Source organism: Amblyomma americanum, chromosome 3 (genome assembly GCF_052857255.1).
Source record: "Amblyomma americanum isolate KBUSLIRL-KWMA chromosome 3, ASM5285725v1, whole genome shotgun sequence".
Lineage (NCBI taxonomy): Eukaryota > Metazoa > Arthropoda > Arachnida > Ixodida > Ixodidae > Amblyomma > Amblyomma americanum.
The window spans coordinates 108131955-108145957 of record NC_135499.1 but is presented as its reverse complement, the minus strand read 5'-3'; the positions used below and the strand labels follow the sequence as shown (position 1 = coordinate 108145957).

At 49.5% G+C, this 14003-nt stretch overlaps 12 non-coding genes across 12 annotated transcripts; all 12 read right to left on the bottom strand.

Annotated features, from left to right (window-relative positions):
* Positions 1-2883: 2883 nt before the first annotated feature.
* TRNAM-CAU (transfer RNA methionine (anticodon CAU)) lies at positions 2884-2955 on the bottom strand. Its single transcript has one exon. It is a non-coding gene; the product is annotated as a tRNA-Met (tRNA).
* A 304-nt stretch (positions 2956-3259) lies between these two features.
* Positions 3260-3331, bottom strand: TRNAM-CAU (transfer RNA methionine (anticodon CAU)). Its single transcript has one exon. It is a non-coding gene; the product is annotated as a tRNA-Met (tRNA).
* A 102-nt stretch (positions 3332-3433) lies between these two features.
* Positions 3434-3505, bottom strand: TRNAM-CAU (transfer RNA methionine (anticodon CAU)). The gene has a single exon. It is a non-coding gene; the product is annotated as a tRNA-Met (tRNA).
* A 102-nt stretch (positions 3506-3607) lies between these two features.
* On the bottom strand, positions 3608-3679 carry TRNAM-CAU (transfer RNA methionine (anticodon CAU)). Its single transcript has one exon. It is a non-coding gene; the product is annotated as a tRNA-Met (tRNA).
* A 102-nt stretch (positions 3680-3781) lies between these two features.
* Positions 3782-3853, bottom strand: TRNAM-CAU (transfer RNA methionine (anticodon CAU)). The gene has a single exon. It is a non-coding gene; the product is annotated as a tRNA-Met (tRNA).
* A 102-nt stretch (positions 3854-3955) lies between these two features.
* Positions 3956-4027, bottom strand: TRNAM-CAU (transfer RNA methionine (anticodon CAU)). Its single transcript has one exon. It is a non-coding gene; the product is annotated as a tRNA-Met (tRNA).
* A 102-nt stretch (positions 4028-4129) lies between these two features.
* On the bottom strand, positions 4130-4201 carry TRNAM-CAU (transfer RNA methionine (anticodon CAU)). The gene has a single exon. It is a non-coding gene; the product is annotated as a tRNA-Met (tRNA).
* A 1133-nt stretch (positions 4202-5334) lies between these two features.
* Positions 5335-5406, bottom strand: TRNAM-CAU (transfer RNA methionine (anticodon CAU)). Its single transcript has one exon. It is a non-coding gene; the product is annotated as a tRNA-Met (tRNA).
* Positions 5407-5508: 102 nt separating this feature from the next.
* Positions 5509-5580, bottom strand: TRNAM-CAU (transfer RNA methionine (anticodon CAU)). The gene has a single exon. It is a non-coding gene; the product is annotated as a tRNA-Met (tRNA).
* A 320-nt stretch (positions 5581-5900) lies between these two features.
* On the bottom strand, positions 5901-5972 carry TRNAM-CAU (transfer RNA methionine (anticodon CAU)). The gene has a single exon. It is a non-coding gene; the product is annotated as a tRNA-Met (tRNA).
* Positions 5973-6501: 529 nt separating this feature from the next.
* TRNAM-CAU (transfer RNA methionine (anticodon CAU)) lies at positions 6502-6573 on the bottom strand. The gene has a single exon. It is a non-coding gene; the product is annotated as a tRNA-Met (tRNA).
* Positions 6574-6675: 102 nt separating this feature from the next.
* On the bottom strand, positions 6676-6747 carry TRNAM-CAU (transfer RNA methionine (anticodon CAU)). Its single transcript has one exon. It is a non-coding gene; the product is annotated as a tRNA-Met (tRNA).
* Between the last annotated feature and the right edge of the window lie 7256 nt (positions 6748-14003).

The window sequence follows — 14003 nt, the reverse complement described above, 5'->3', positions numbered from 1 at the left end:
TTGTAGCGTGCCGTAAAAGGCTGCACCATAAGGTCCGCCTGTTCCTGTCTTTCGACTTTCGTCTCCTGTACGGCTATTATGTCTAGGTCATTATCAACGAACAGCCGGCTTAGCTGGTACTGACGCTTCTTGGAAGCCAGTCCCCTGACATTAATTGTTGCAATGCGCAACGCTCTAAGAGGTGTAGAAGCCATCTAGTTTAGGTACAGGAGCCATATGGTGCATACCTCGGGACACAAGGCGACGGTGCGGGTGACTTGCCTAGTCTGAGGTGCTCGATGGGTGCGGTGCCGGTAATCCAAAGTCTCTTGCACAAGTGCCTCTTGCGTATGGACTGGAAAATCAGCCCATGCAGTCCGTTACCGAAAAAGGCCATCTCACGCCCACAGAAACCACTCACAGGGCACTCACTCCAACTAAGGCGGCGGCTTAGCCGCCGCTCGTTGATCGGCCTGTACATTCGGCCGCGGTTTCAACGTCGGTCGCCTGACACCAACAGTCTTCTGCGGCGGCTCGTCGCCTTCGCTCACTTTGGGCTCTCCATTCGCACTGTGCTCGTGCGGTCGCTTCCCTGCTTGGTTGCTGGTTGATGCATGTGACACTTCTATGCTGTCACCATGCTGGGGAACGACGGGAGCTGACGCCCCACCGCTCAAGACTTCGTCCGTTGGCGCCTTGACTTCTGCAGGCTGCGCTACCTGTTGCTGCCGCTTACTGCTGGGCTCCTCTACGCTTGTGGATATTTCCGTAGGGGGCACAGCAGGGGCCTTCTCCACGCTGTCCCCTGCCTCTGCTGCAGCGTCTTCCGCGTCAGCCTCGTCCATGACAAGTTCGGACGAAATGTCAGTGTTGACTGGGACGGCAGCACTCGCGTACGTGCGTACGCAGCTGCTTTCTTCGTGCCCGTAGCGACGACAGGCGCCGCATCGTGGAACCTTGCACTCACGACGAATGTGCCCAGTACCGTGGCAGCGCAGACACAGCGGAGCTCTGCCCGGTACAACCACGAGAGCCAGCTCACCGCCAACCCTGACTTCGTGAGGGAGGTCTTCCAGCTTCACGCCAGGGTTCATTTTCAATGAAACCAAGCGTGTCGTCGACCCCTTGCTGGCGACACCCTGGACGCGCCACCGCTCCTTGGAGACTTCGCTCACCTTGCCGTACGGAGCAAAGGCTACCCTCACGTCTTCGTCGGGCACGTTGTGCAGCAGCCAGTGCAGCTTGACGCGAACGTCCTGGTTTGCCGGGTCGATGACGAGACAGCGGCGGTCCTTGACTTTCAGGTCTCGGCAGAAAGAATTTTCGTCACCGCCTCAGCACTCGCGAAAGTAACAGCCCATACATAGCTCATGCGATACGCCCCCAAGGCGATAACCTCGGGGAGCAGCATCAGCTGAGCCAGCGCATCCCTGAAATCTTCGACCCGATAAGGACGGGCCCGCACGTCAGCGTGCAAAAAAACTGTGTTCAACACAACACGTCCTGTAGGAAGGGTAGGCAGAATCACCTGATACTCTTCATCCGAGGCAAAAGCCCTGTTTCCGCGGCCAGACATGACCGCTGTAGCTGCTCCAACGGAGCCCGTCATCGCACGTCCGTCACGCTCGGTGGCCGGAAGTCGAATCCCTGCGCCACTCTGCTTATTCTGCTTCGTCGTTGGAGGGTAATGGTGAGACGAGTGTGGCGTCGATCTCTGGCGTGTTAGGTTCTCTGTCGGCTGTCAGTGTGGCAGCGAGTGATGTGCTCCCTTCGGCTTCGTGGGCCGCAGCCTTGGCTGTCTCAGAGAAAGACATGGACAGCACCGCACCTTTGAAACGTCCTGCTGATGCTGACGAGGTGTGTATCGATGGCGCTGACCAGAAGGCACATGTAGAGGCCACGGGAAGGGTGGTGTTAAAGAGGAGGGCGATGTCTGCCCGAGAGGCCGCCAATCTGGCGGCGGGCCACCACATTCCGGGGGATGGCGTTTGTTAAGACTGGCACCAAAATGGCGAGCGTCGCAGCATATCAAGTCGCTACCCTTAACGTTAGGGGTATGCGTAATCGTAGGAGGCAACAGCAGGTACGGCATCTCTTAAAGAAATGGAGTGTGTGTGTAGCCGCTATCCAGGAAACAAAGTTGTCCTCTGATGAAGAGACAGCAGCTGCTCTTGAGCCTTTTTTGTCGGAATACAGCATTATTGTTAGCCACGCGAGAGGCTTATCCGGAGGTTGTATGCTATTCCTGGCGAACACGCTAGAGATGACAGCCATGTCTTATTGCATAGATGATGAGGGGCGACTAATATGCTGTGATCTCACAATTTCAGGTGTACAGTGCCGGATTATTTGTGTTTATGCCCCCACAAAGCAGCGCGATAGAAGGCTTTTTTTTCTGTCATTAGTTGAACATTTGTGCACGGACCGCAAAATTATATTGTTGGGAGATTTTAATTGCGTTTGTAGGGATGAGGACCGTTCAGTGGTATGTAAGAGATACGACCATAGTGCTGCATTACTTACCGATTTGGTTTCTGCATATAGTCTTGTGGATGTGGGGCAGGAAAAAGGCGATAGTATACATTTCACTCATTTTCAGTTTTCCTCTAATGCTCGCCTTGACAGAATTTATGTTTCTGTTGACGCATTAGCAAGTGTGTTTGGCAACTGGGTGCGGCCCATTTTCTTCAGTGACCACTGTATGGTGTCTCTTCAGATAGGAAAGTACACTCGGCATGTGCTTCACCCTCGATGGGAGTTGTGGAAGATGAATAACTGTCTTCCCCACTGCGCCACTCTGCTGATTGCGCTGCACTGCAACGTACCCTATATTAGAATGCAAATTGTAGTACAGATTCAATCCTACTGTCGAAAAAAGAGGATACAAGGAAAAAACCAAAACAATAGCAGAGCGTGGTTTCTAACCACGGACCTCTGGGTTATGGGCCCAGCACGCTTCCACTGCGCCACTCTGCTGATTGCGCTGCACTGCAACGTACCCTATATTAGAATGCAAATTGTAGTACAGATTGAATCCTACTGTTGAAAAAAGAGGATAGAAGAAAAAAACCAAAACAATAGCAGAGCGTGGTTTCGATCCACGGACCTCTGGGTTATGGGCCCAGCACGCTTCCACTGCTCCACTCTGCTTTTTTTTTTTTTTCTTTATTGCCTGGCTGCGACACATAACTGCAACGTACCCTATATTAGAATGCAAATTGTAGTACAGATTCAATCCTACTGTTGAAAAAAAGAGGATACAAGGAAAAAACCAAAACAATAGCAGAGCGTGGTTTCTAACCACGGACCTCTGGGTTATGGGCCCAGCACGCTTCCACTGCGCCACTCTGCTGATTGCACTGCACTGCAACGTACCCTATATTAGAATGCAAATTGTAGTACACATTGAATCCTACTGTTGAAAAAAGAGGATAGAAGAAAAAAACCAAAACAATAGCAGAGCGTGGTTTCGATCCACGGACCTCTGGGTTATGGGCCCAGCACGCTTCCACTGCGCCACTCTGCTGATTGCGCTGCACTGCAACGTACCCTATATTAGAATGCAAACTGTAGTACAGATTCAATCCTACTGTTGAAAAAAGAGGATACAAGGAAAAAACCAAAACAATAGCAGAGCGTGGTTTCTAACCACGGACCTCTGGGTTATGGGCCCAGCACGCTTCCACTGCGCCACTCTGCTGATTGCACTGCACTGCAACGTACCCTATATTAGAATGCAAATTGTAGTACACATTGAATCCTACTGTTGAAAAAAGAGGATAGAAGAAAAAAACCAAAACAATAGCAGAGCGTGGTTTCGATCCACGGACCTCTGGGTTATGGGCCCAGCACGCTTCCACTGCGCCACTCTGCTGATTGCGCTGCACTGCAACGTACCCTATATTAGAATGCAAACCGTAGTACAGATTCAATCCTACTGTTGAAAAAAGAGGATACAAGGAAAAAACCAAAACAATAGCAGAGCGTGGTTTCTAACCACGGACCTCTGGGTTATGGGCCCAGCACGCTTCCACTGCGCCACTCTGCTGATTGCGCTGCACTGCAACGTACCCTATATTAGAATGCAAATTGTAGTACACATTGAATCCTACTGTTGAAAAAAGAGGATAGAAGAAAAAAACCAAAACAATAGCAGAGCGTGGTTTCGATCCACGGACCTCTGGGTTATGGGCCCAGCACGCTTCCACTGCGCCACTCTGCTTTTTTCTTTATTGCCTGGCTGCGACACATAACATTTACACAAAAAACACTCAACAAAAAACACACAAAACGCTATGTACATACGACACTGTCGTGGTCAGCCATCATGAGTCTGGCTTCGTCATACTAAAATTCACGAAGCCTACAGAGCGGCTCTAGCCTCGAGAGCCACTCGGGAGGCTCCGCAGTTGCTTTCTGGATGGCCAGAAAGCAGTCCATTCTTTCCCGAAAATAAATGCGGGCAGGTCGTGCGTCTTTGTCACAATAATAGCCTGCCATTCTGGAGCGCCATATACTGTGGAGGCCCAAGAGCATTATGAGATCAAATGGTACCCCATCCTCATTGTCTGTGCTTAAATAACGAATTCCCTGCGCGTCAAGTGGTAGCTCTTTCTTTATTGTCCTTTGTAACACATCCCAAAAATAAACCCCTTCCCAGCAATGCAAAAAAACATGGTCTATTGTTTCGGGCTGTTTACAAATTAAGCAGTTCGATCCCCACGGTAAAAAGAAATCCTTTCCTTCCAAAAACTTTTTAACTGGGAGTGTCCCGGTGTGTAATTTAAAAAAGAAGGTCTTTACTCCTGGTGGCACCTGCATTTTCTTTACCCTTTTTAAAACATCAGCTCCAGGACCTCCACTGTACAAGGCCCTGTACATAGGCTCTGGGAAAACAATATCACAAAGATCATGGTACAACTTCTTTCTTTTAGTTTTATACAAATAATCGCTAGAAAAACGCGCTGAAAGAAACCTAACACTTGCTACAATCTCTTTGTAGTAACCAAAAATTCCACCCGAGAGCTCTTCTGTGGTAACAACAAACTCGGGCAGCAAACGCCGCAGCCTGACCTGGCACACGGTGCGCAAGAACGGGTCTGAGACGTCGCGAAAAAACAAAAAACGGTTCACCAGCTGCCTTAAAAAGAGGTGCCCTAGCCCCAACCCCCCGTCTTTTACCCGCCGGAACAGGTTCGTTCTGCTGCAACGTTCCCATTCGGAAGCCCATATAAAGCACTGCGCCACTCTGCTGATTGCGCTGCACTGCAACGTACCCTATATTAGAATGCAAACCGTAGTACAGATTCAATCCTACTGTTGAAAAAAGAGGATACAAGGAAAAAACCAAAACAATAGCAGAGCGTGGTTTCTAACCACGGACCTCTGGGTTATGGGCCCAGCACGCTTCCACTGCGCCACTCTGCTGATTGCGCTGCACTGCAACGTACCCTATATTAGAATGCAAATTGTAGTACACATTGAATCCTACTGTTGAAAAAAGAGGATAGAAGAAAAAAACCAAAACAATAGCAGAGCGTGGTTTCGATCCACGGACCTCTGGGTTATGGGCCCAGCACGCTTCCACTGCGCCACTCTGCTTTTTTTTCTTTATTGCCTGGCTGCGACACATAACATTTACACAAAAAACACTCAACAAAAAACACACAAAACGCTATGTACATACGACACTGTCGTGGTCAGCCATCATGAGTCTGGCTTCGTCATACTAAAATTCACGAAGCCTACAGAGCGGCTCTAGCCTCGAGAGCCACTCGGGAGGCTCCGCAGTTGCTTTCTGGATGGCGCGCCACTCTGCTGATTGCACTGCACTGCAACGTACCCTATATTAGAATGCAAATTGTAGTACAGATTCAATCCTACTGTTGAAAAAAGAGGATAGAAGAAAAAAACCAAAACAATAGCAGAGCGTGGTTTCGATCCACGGACCTCTGGGTTATGGGCCCAGCACGCTTCCACTGCGCCACTCTGCTTTTTTTCTTTATTGCCTGGCTGCGACACATAACATTTACACAAAAACACTCAACAAACAACACACAAAACGCTATGTACATACGACACTGTCGTGGTCAGCCATCATGAGTCTGGCTTCGTCATACTAAAATTCACGAAGCATACAGAGCGGCTCTAGCCTCGAGAGCCACTCGGGAGGCTCCGCAGTTGCTTTCTGGATGGCCAGAAAGCAGTCCATTCTTTCCCGAAAATAAATGCGGGCAGGTCGTGCGTCTTTGCCCACGTGGTTAGAAACCACGCTCTGCTATTGTTTTGGTTTTTTTCCTTGTATCCTCTTTTTTCAACAGTAGGATTGAATCTGTACTACAATTTGCATTCTAATATAGGGTACGTTGCAGTGCAGCGCAATCAGCAGAGTGGCGCAGTGTGTCACTGCGCCACTCTGCTGATTGCGCTGCACTGCAACGTACCCTATATTAGAATGCAAATTGTAGTACAGATTCAATCCTACTGTTGAAAAAAGAGGATACAAGGAAAAAACCAAAACAATAGCAGAGCGTGGTTTCTAACCACGGACCTCTGGGTTATGGGCCCAGCACGCTTCCACTGCGCCACTCTGCTGATTGCGCTGCACTGCAACGTACCCTATATTAGAATGCAAATTGTAGTACAGATTCAATCCTACTGTTGAAAAAAGAGGATACAAGGAAAAAACCAAAACAATAGCAGAGCGTGGTTTCTAACCACGGACCTCTGGGTTATGGGCCCAGCACGCTTCCACTGCGCCACTCTGCTGATTGCGCTGCACTGCAACGTACCCTATATTAGAATGCAAATTGTAGTACAGATTCAATCCTACTGTTGAAAAAAGAGGATACAAGGAAAAAACCAAAACGATAGCAGAGCGTAGTTTCTAACCACGGACCTCTGGGTTATGGGCCCAGAAGGCTTCCACTGCGCCACTCTGCTGATTGCACTGCACTGCAACGTACCCTATATTAGAATGCAAATTGTAGTACAGATTCAATCCTACTGTTGAAAAAAGAGGATACAAGGAAAAAACCAAAACAATAGCATAGCGTGGTTTCGATCCACGGACCTCTGGGTTATGGGCCCAGCACTCCCAGAGCCTATGTACAGGGCCTTGTACAGTGGAGGTCCTGGAGCTGATGTTTTAAAAAGGGTAAAGAAAATGCAGGTGCCACAAGGAGTAAAGACCTTCTTTTTTAAATTACACACCGGGACACTCCCAGTTAAAAAGTTTTTGCAAGGAAAGGATTTCTTTTTACCCTGGGGATCGAACTGCTTAATTTGTAAACACTGCGCCACTCTGCTGATTTCGCTGCACTGCAACGTACACTATATTAGAATGCAAATTGTAGTACAGATTCAATCCTACTGTTGAAAAAAGAGGATACAAGGAAAAAACCAAAACGATAGCAGAGCGTAGTTTCTAACCACGGACCTCAGGGTTATGGGCCCAGCACGCTTCCACTGCGCCACTCTGCTGATGGCACTGCACTGCAACGTACCCTATATTAGAATGCAAATTGTAGTACAGATTCAATCCTACTGTTGAAAAAAGAGGATTGAAGAAAAAAACCAAAACAATAGCAGAGCGTGGTTTTGATCCACGGACCTCTGGGTTATGGGCCCAGCACGCTTCCACTGCGCCACTCTGCTTTTTTTTTTCTTTATTGCCGGTATTTTGACCCACATGAAAAAAAAGCACATATTCATACATAAGCACTAAAACACAATCAACATCTTTGTTAAAACAACGGCCGCTCAGCTTGTGCGGTCACGCTCATGCTAAAATTCCTTCATCGCCAATAATAACTCAACACGTGACAGCCACTCTGGACTACATTCCAGCATCTTTTTCTCCTGAACAAAGTTGCTTATGCTTTCTTTGAAATATTGACATGCCGGTCTTGCATCGAGATCGGCGTGCCTTACTGCCATTCTGCATTTCCAAATACTGTGTAGGGCTATTAGCATGATCAAATCAAATGGGGTACCGTCATCACTTTCAATTGGCAAGTAGCGAATTCCGTACCCATCAAGCGGAAATTCTTTTTTGATTGTGCGCTGAAGCACATCCCAAAGGAACACAGCATCCCAGCATTCAAGGAACACATGCTCAATTGTCTCCTCCTTTCTGCATATTATACAGTGAGTACCCCAGGGGACAAAAAAACCTTTTTCAGCCATCCACGGTTAGACAGTCAGAGTTCCAGTGTGTAATTTGAAAAAGAAAGTCTTAACACCAGACGGGACTAACATTGCCTTAACACGCTTTAGTACCTTGTTACCTATACCTTCCCTGTAAAGGGACCGATATAAAGGCACGGGGAGAACCACACTACAGAGGTCTTTATACAGTTTTTTCCGGTTGACTTCACTCAGGTATTGCAGTGAAAACCGCGCCATCAAAAACCTACATGAAAACACAACTTCGCGTAGAAAACCATGCACTCCACCGGGCATACTGCCAGCAGAGACAACCATATTAGGCAAGTGCTTCCCCAGGCGAAGTTGACAGACAGTGTGTAGAAACGGGTGCTTAACGTCCCGAAGAAATAAATACCGATTGACAACCTGTCTCAAAAACAAATGTGACAAACTGAGTCCTCCATTTCGAACTCGTAGAAATAAATTGGTGCGGCTTGATCTTTCCCAGGAAGATGCCCTCACGAACACTGCAAACACCCGATGAAATTTTTGGATATGAACACTGGAGCAATGCAAGACTTGAAGGACATACCAAAGTTTGCTCACTAAAAATATGTTGCAAATTGTGGCTCTCGAGAACATTGACCAATTCCATCCATTCCATTTATTCACTCTTTCCCTCATTTTATCCACTTCACTCCTCCAGTAGGCTTCGCTGTCTTTGTAACACTCAAGAGGAACTCCCAAGTATTTAACAGGAGTCGTAGTAAAACTCATGTTGGCAAAAGTGTCTGGGGCCTCCGGCCAATCCCCGTGCCAGAATCCCAGGCACTTACTCCAGTTTACCGCGCTGCCACTGGCCGCACAAAAACTTTTAACACACTTAACAGCCTCTGTTACACTGTCGTAATCATTACAAAACATGGCTATATCATCCGCATAAGCCAACAGTCGGACTTCTAACTGATGTAGTTGAAAACCGCGCATACAATCGCTCTGTATCACGCTCAAACAAAATGACTCTATATACAAACAAAACAACAGTGGCGAAAGAGGGCAACCCTGGCGCACCGAGCGTTGGACTGGAATGCGTGAACCCACAACCTTGTTGACAATTAAACTTGTCGTGCAATCCTGGTACGCCATGGCGACCCCGCCTCGAATAATTCTACCCACATTCACATGATCTAGAATGCACAGAAGAATTTCATGAGGCACCCTATCGAAAGCTTTCTCCAGATCAATTTGGATCATTGCCACTTGTGTGCCCATTGCGTCGCAGCACTCAAGGATACTACGCTCTACATGTATATTTGAGAAAATAGATCGGCCTTTAATACCGCACGTTTGATGCGGCCCCACCAGGTCAGTAATGACTGTCTGCAATCGCTTAGCCAAAATTTTCGTCATTATCTTGTAGTCTCCATTTGTGAGGCAAATTGGACGGTAAGAAGTTACTCTGCGCAATACAGAGGGGTCTTCTGATTTCGGTATAAGAACAGTGTGGGAGGATGTGAAGGAAGGCGGCAGTACATTGAGATCGAATGCCTCATTATAGACAGCAGCTAAAACTGGTGAAATTGTTCTTTTTAGACGTTTATAAAAGGCTGAGGTCAGACCATCCGGGCCCGGAGACTTCCCCGGCTGCAAGCTTTCAATAGCGTTTTTCACCTCCTCTACTGAGATAGCTGCCTCCAATAATTCCTTCGTACTGTCGTCTAGGCTGGGCATCAACAAAAGGAAGTCCTTCTTGAAACGATCAAAGTCAACTGAGCAGTTGGCAAATAACCCACTGTAGTGCTCGAAGAAAGCGCGCTCAATATTGTCACGTAGTGGTGACGGCAGTCGAAGCAGCGATGAAGACGGACGAAAGGATCTTCTAAAAGAACTGTTTATTGGGCTGACTTGCACCCAAAATGGACTGAATCACTCGGCGGCGGCGAAGCGACAAGCGTGCTCGGCGGTCGTCGAACAGAATGCCCGCCGCTGTCGGCCGTGCTCAATTTAAAGCTGATAGCGAACATTCGAGATAAAGGGCGCAAAGTTACTAGAACATTCCGGAACAACGTAGAATCAGCTTTGCCTGGCTGCGATCAATCGAGATAAATCTAGTCGCGTCTTGCGTCGCAAACGAAGCGATAAGGTGGTGTCGCGGCAGATTTGAAAAACGAATAAACACTGCAAATATTCGCGGCATTACTCCCCTCTCAAAGAAGCATCGACCCGATGCATTAAGGCAAATAATGCGACTAGTAAGGGAAAAAAACGGATCTTGCGAAAATAGAGCATGGAAATGCAGCGGCCTTTAGCGCGCATAATACGGCTTGAGACGGACTACATGCACAACTTCTGGTCGTACGCGGCGTCGCTGGGATGCAGTCATTGCGTCAGAGATGACTTCATAATCCAGTTCACCCAGCCGACGAAGAACCTTGTACGGGCCGAAATAGCGGCGCAAAAGCTTTTCACTCAATCCACGGCGGCGGATGGGCGTCCACACCCAGACTTGGTCTCCTGGCTTGTATTCCGCGTTGCGTCTTCGTAGGTTGTAGCGTCTGGCGTCGGACCGCTGCTGATCTTTGATCCGTAATCGGGCAAGCCTTCGAGCTTCTTCTGCGCGTTGAAGGTAGGCGGCAACGTCGACGTTCTCTTCTTCTGTAACGTTGGGCAGCATGGCGTCTAGCGTGGTCGTGGCATCCCTGCCATGGACGAGTCTAAAAGGCGTCATCTGGGTGGTCTCCTGCACTGCGGTGTTGTAGGCGAAGACGACGTAAGGCAGGATGACATCCCAGGTTTTATGTTCGGCATCGACATACATAGCGAGCATATCGGCGATGGTTTTGTTTAGGCGCTCGGTCAGTCCGTTGGTCTGCGGATGGTATGCAGTTGTCCTCCGGTGGCTGGTTTGGCTGTAGCGCAGGATGGCTTGCGTGAGTTCCGCCGTAAATGCTGTTCCTCTGTCCGTGATGAGCACATCGGGGGCGCCGTGTCGAAGAAGAATGCACTCCACGAAAAATTTGGCCACTTCTGCTGCTGTTCCGTTCGGTAGGGCTTTCGCCTCGGCGTAGCGGGTCAGGTAGTCGGTCGCTATGATGATCCACTTATTTCCAGATGTTGACGTTGGAAAAGGGCCAAGCAAGTCCATGCCAATCTGCTGAAAGGGTCTTGAGGGAGGTTCAATGGGGTTCAGAAATCCTGCTGGTCGTGTGGGAGGAGTCTTTCGTCGCTGACAATCTCGGCATGTTTTCACATAGTGTGCGACATCGGCAGACAGTCGGGGCCAGTAATACTTGTCTTGAATGCGGCGGAGGGTGCGAGTAAACCCGAGATGTCCAGCTGTCGGCTCGTCGTGTGAAGCCTGTAGAACTTCTTCGCGGAGACAAGTAGGTACAACAAGGAGGTAGGCTGTTTTGTTCGCTGTAAAGTTCTTCTTCACAAGGACCTCATTCTGCAAACAGAAGGAAGACAGTCCTCGCTTGAATGAAGCAGGGGGTGAAGAAACCTTGCCTTCCAGGTACTCGATGAGGCCTTTTAGTTTGGGGTCCAAGCGTTGCTGCTGAGCAAAAGAGCTTGCGCTGATGGGTCCCAGGAAGGCGTCCTCATCGTCGTCCAGCGGCGGTGCATCTACAGGGGCTCGTGAGAGGCAATCGGCGTCAGTGTGCTTGCGTCCGGACTTGTAAACGACGGTGACGTCAAACTCCTGGAGACGCAGACTCCATCGAGCGAGTCGGCCAGAGGGATCCTTCAAATTGGCAAGCCAGCAGAGCGCGTGGTGGTCGCTGACCACCTTGAACGGCCGTCCGTAGAGGTAGGGGCGGAATTTCGACGTAGCCCAGATGATGGCAAGGCACTCCTTCTCAGTGGTCGAATAGTTAGCCTCGGCCTTAGAAAGGGAACGGCTAGCGTATGCGATGACCTTTTTCAGCCCGTCACTTTTTTGAACGAGAACGGCGCCTAGTCCCACGCTGCTTGCGTCGGTATGAACTTCAGTATCGGCGTTTTCATCAAAATGCGCAAGGATCGGTGGGGACTGTAAACGACGCTGAAGTTCTTTGAAGGCTTCTGCTTGCGGCGCTTCCCATTTAAACGGCACGTCTGCCTTCGTCAGTTGGGTCAGGGGCTCGGCGATGCGCGAAAAGTTTTTCACAAATCGTCGGTAATATGCGCATAGTCCGAGAAATCTGCGCACTGCTTTCTTATCGGCCGGCGGTTGAAACTGTTCAATAGCGGCTGTTTTCTGCGGGTCTGGGCGTACTCCTTCCTTGCTAACGATGTGGCCTAGAAACAGCAGCTCTTCGTAGGCAAAGTGGCATTTCTCTGCTTTCAAGGTTAGGCCAGACGACTTGATTGCGTCTAGTACTGTTCGAAGTCTTTTGAGGTGCTCTTCAAAGTTCGAGGCGAAGACAACGACGTCATCTAAATATACCAGACAAATTTTCCACTTCAGGCCTGCCAGCACTGTATCCATTACTCGCTGAAACGTCGCTGGTGCGGAACAGAGACCAAATGGCATCACCTTGAACTCAAACAGCCCATCCGGAGTTATGAATGCTGTCTTCTCGCGATCTCTTTCGTCGACCTCAATTTGCCAGTAGCCGCTCTTGAGGTCCATCGATGAGAAATATTTGGCGTTGCAGAGGCGGTCCAGTGTGTCGTCGATGCGGGGGAGGGGGTAGACGTCCTTCTTTGTTATGTTGTTCAAGCGGCGGTAATCCACGCAGAATCGAAGTGCGCCGTCTTTCTTTCTCACTAGAACAACCGGTGCCGCCCATGGGCTGTTTGAAGGCTGGATGACGTCATCGCGAAGCATTTCTTCGACTTGGTCTCGGATGGCTTGTCGTTCTCGCGGAGACACACGGTAGGGGCTTTGACGGAGAGGTCGGACGTGTTGATCAGTTATAATGCGATGCTTGGCAATTGGCGTCTGTCGCACCTTCGGCGATGTCGAAAAGCACTCACTGTATTTTTGAAGCAGATTGCGGATCTGGTCTTGTCTGTTCCGGTGCAGGGCTGGGTTGATGTCGAAAGTGGGCGAGTTCTCTTGGTCAGGCGGATCTTCTGCGGAGGGGTCGGAGAGGGCGAAGGAATCTCGTACGTCAGATATTTCGTCGTAGAAAGCAATCGTCGTTCCTCTGTTAATATGCCGGTATACTTCGCTGAAGTTAGTCAGCAGTACTTCAGCCTGGCCATTGCGGAAATGTGCGATGCCTCTTGCGATGCTGATTCCTCGGTCTAGTAGCAACTGCATGTTCCCCTCGATGATGGCTTCAGTGTTTATGGCTTTCGTGGCGCCTACGGTCACGATAACGCTTGAACGGGGTGGGACGCTCACTTCTTCCTCCAGGACACTTAGGGCAACGTGATTTTCCCGAGTTTTCATCGAAGCGATGGCTTCGTCCGTCGAAAGCGTGATCAGCTTGGATCGCAGGTCGATGATCGCCTGATGCTCATTAAGGAAATCCATACCCAAGATAACTTCGCGGGAGCATTGCGGTAGCACAACAAAGGTCGCAGGATAGGTATGTCCTTTGACAGTCACTCGCGCTGTGCATTGTCCTGATGGCATAATGAGGTGGCCCCCAGCGGTGCGAATTTGTGGGCCGTCCCAAGCCGTTGTGACTTTTCTGAGCTGCGCAGCGAATGTTCCATTCATCACCGAGTAATCGGCTCCTGTGTCGACTAGAGCGGTAACTTTCCGGCCGTCGATAGTCACTTCTAGGTCGGAGGTCCTGGCTCTTGCATTGCATGTCGCTCTCGGCGTCGGGTCACGGCTTCGTCGCGTATGCGAGTCACGGGTTGGGCGTGTGGTCGAAGCTCCTCTGGGTGGCGGCGTCGATTTCAAGGTAGCTTGCGTCGTGGTCGAGGTTCTCATTGTG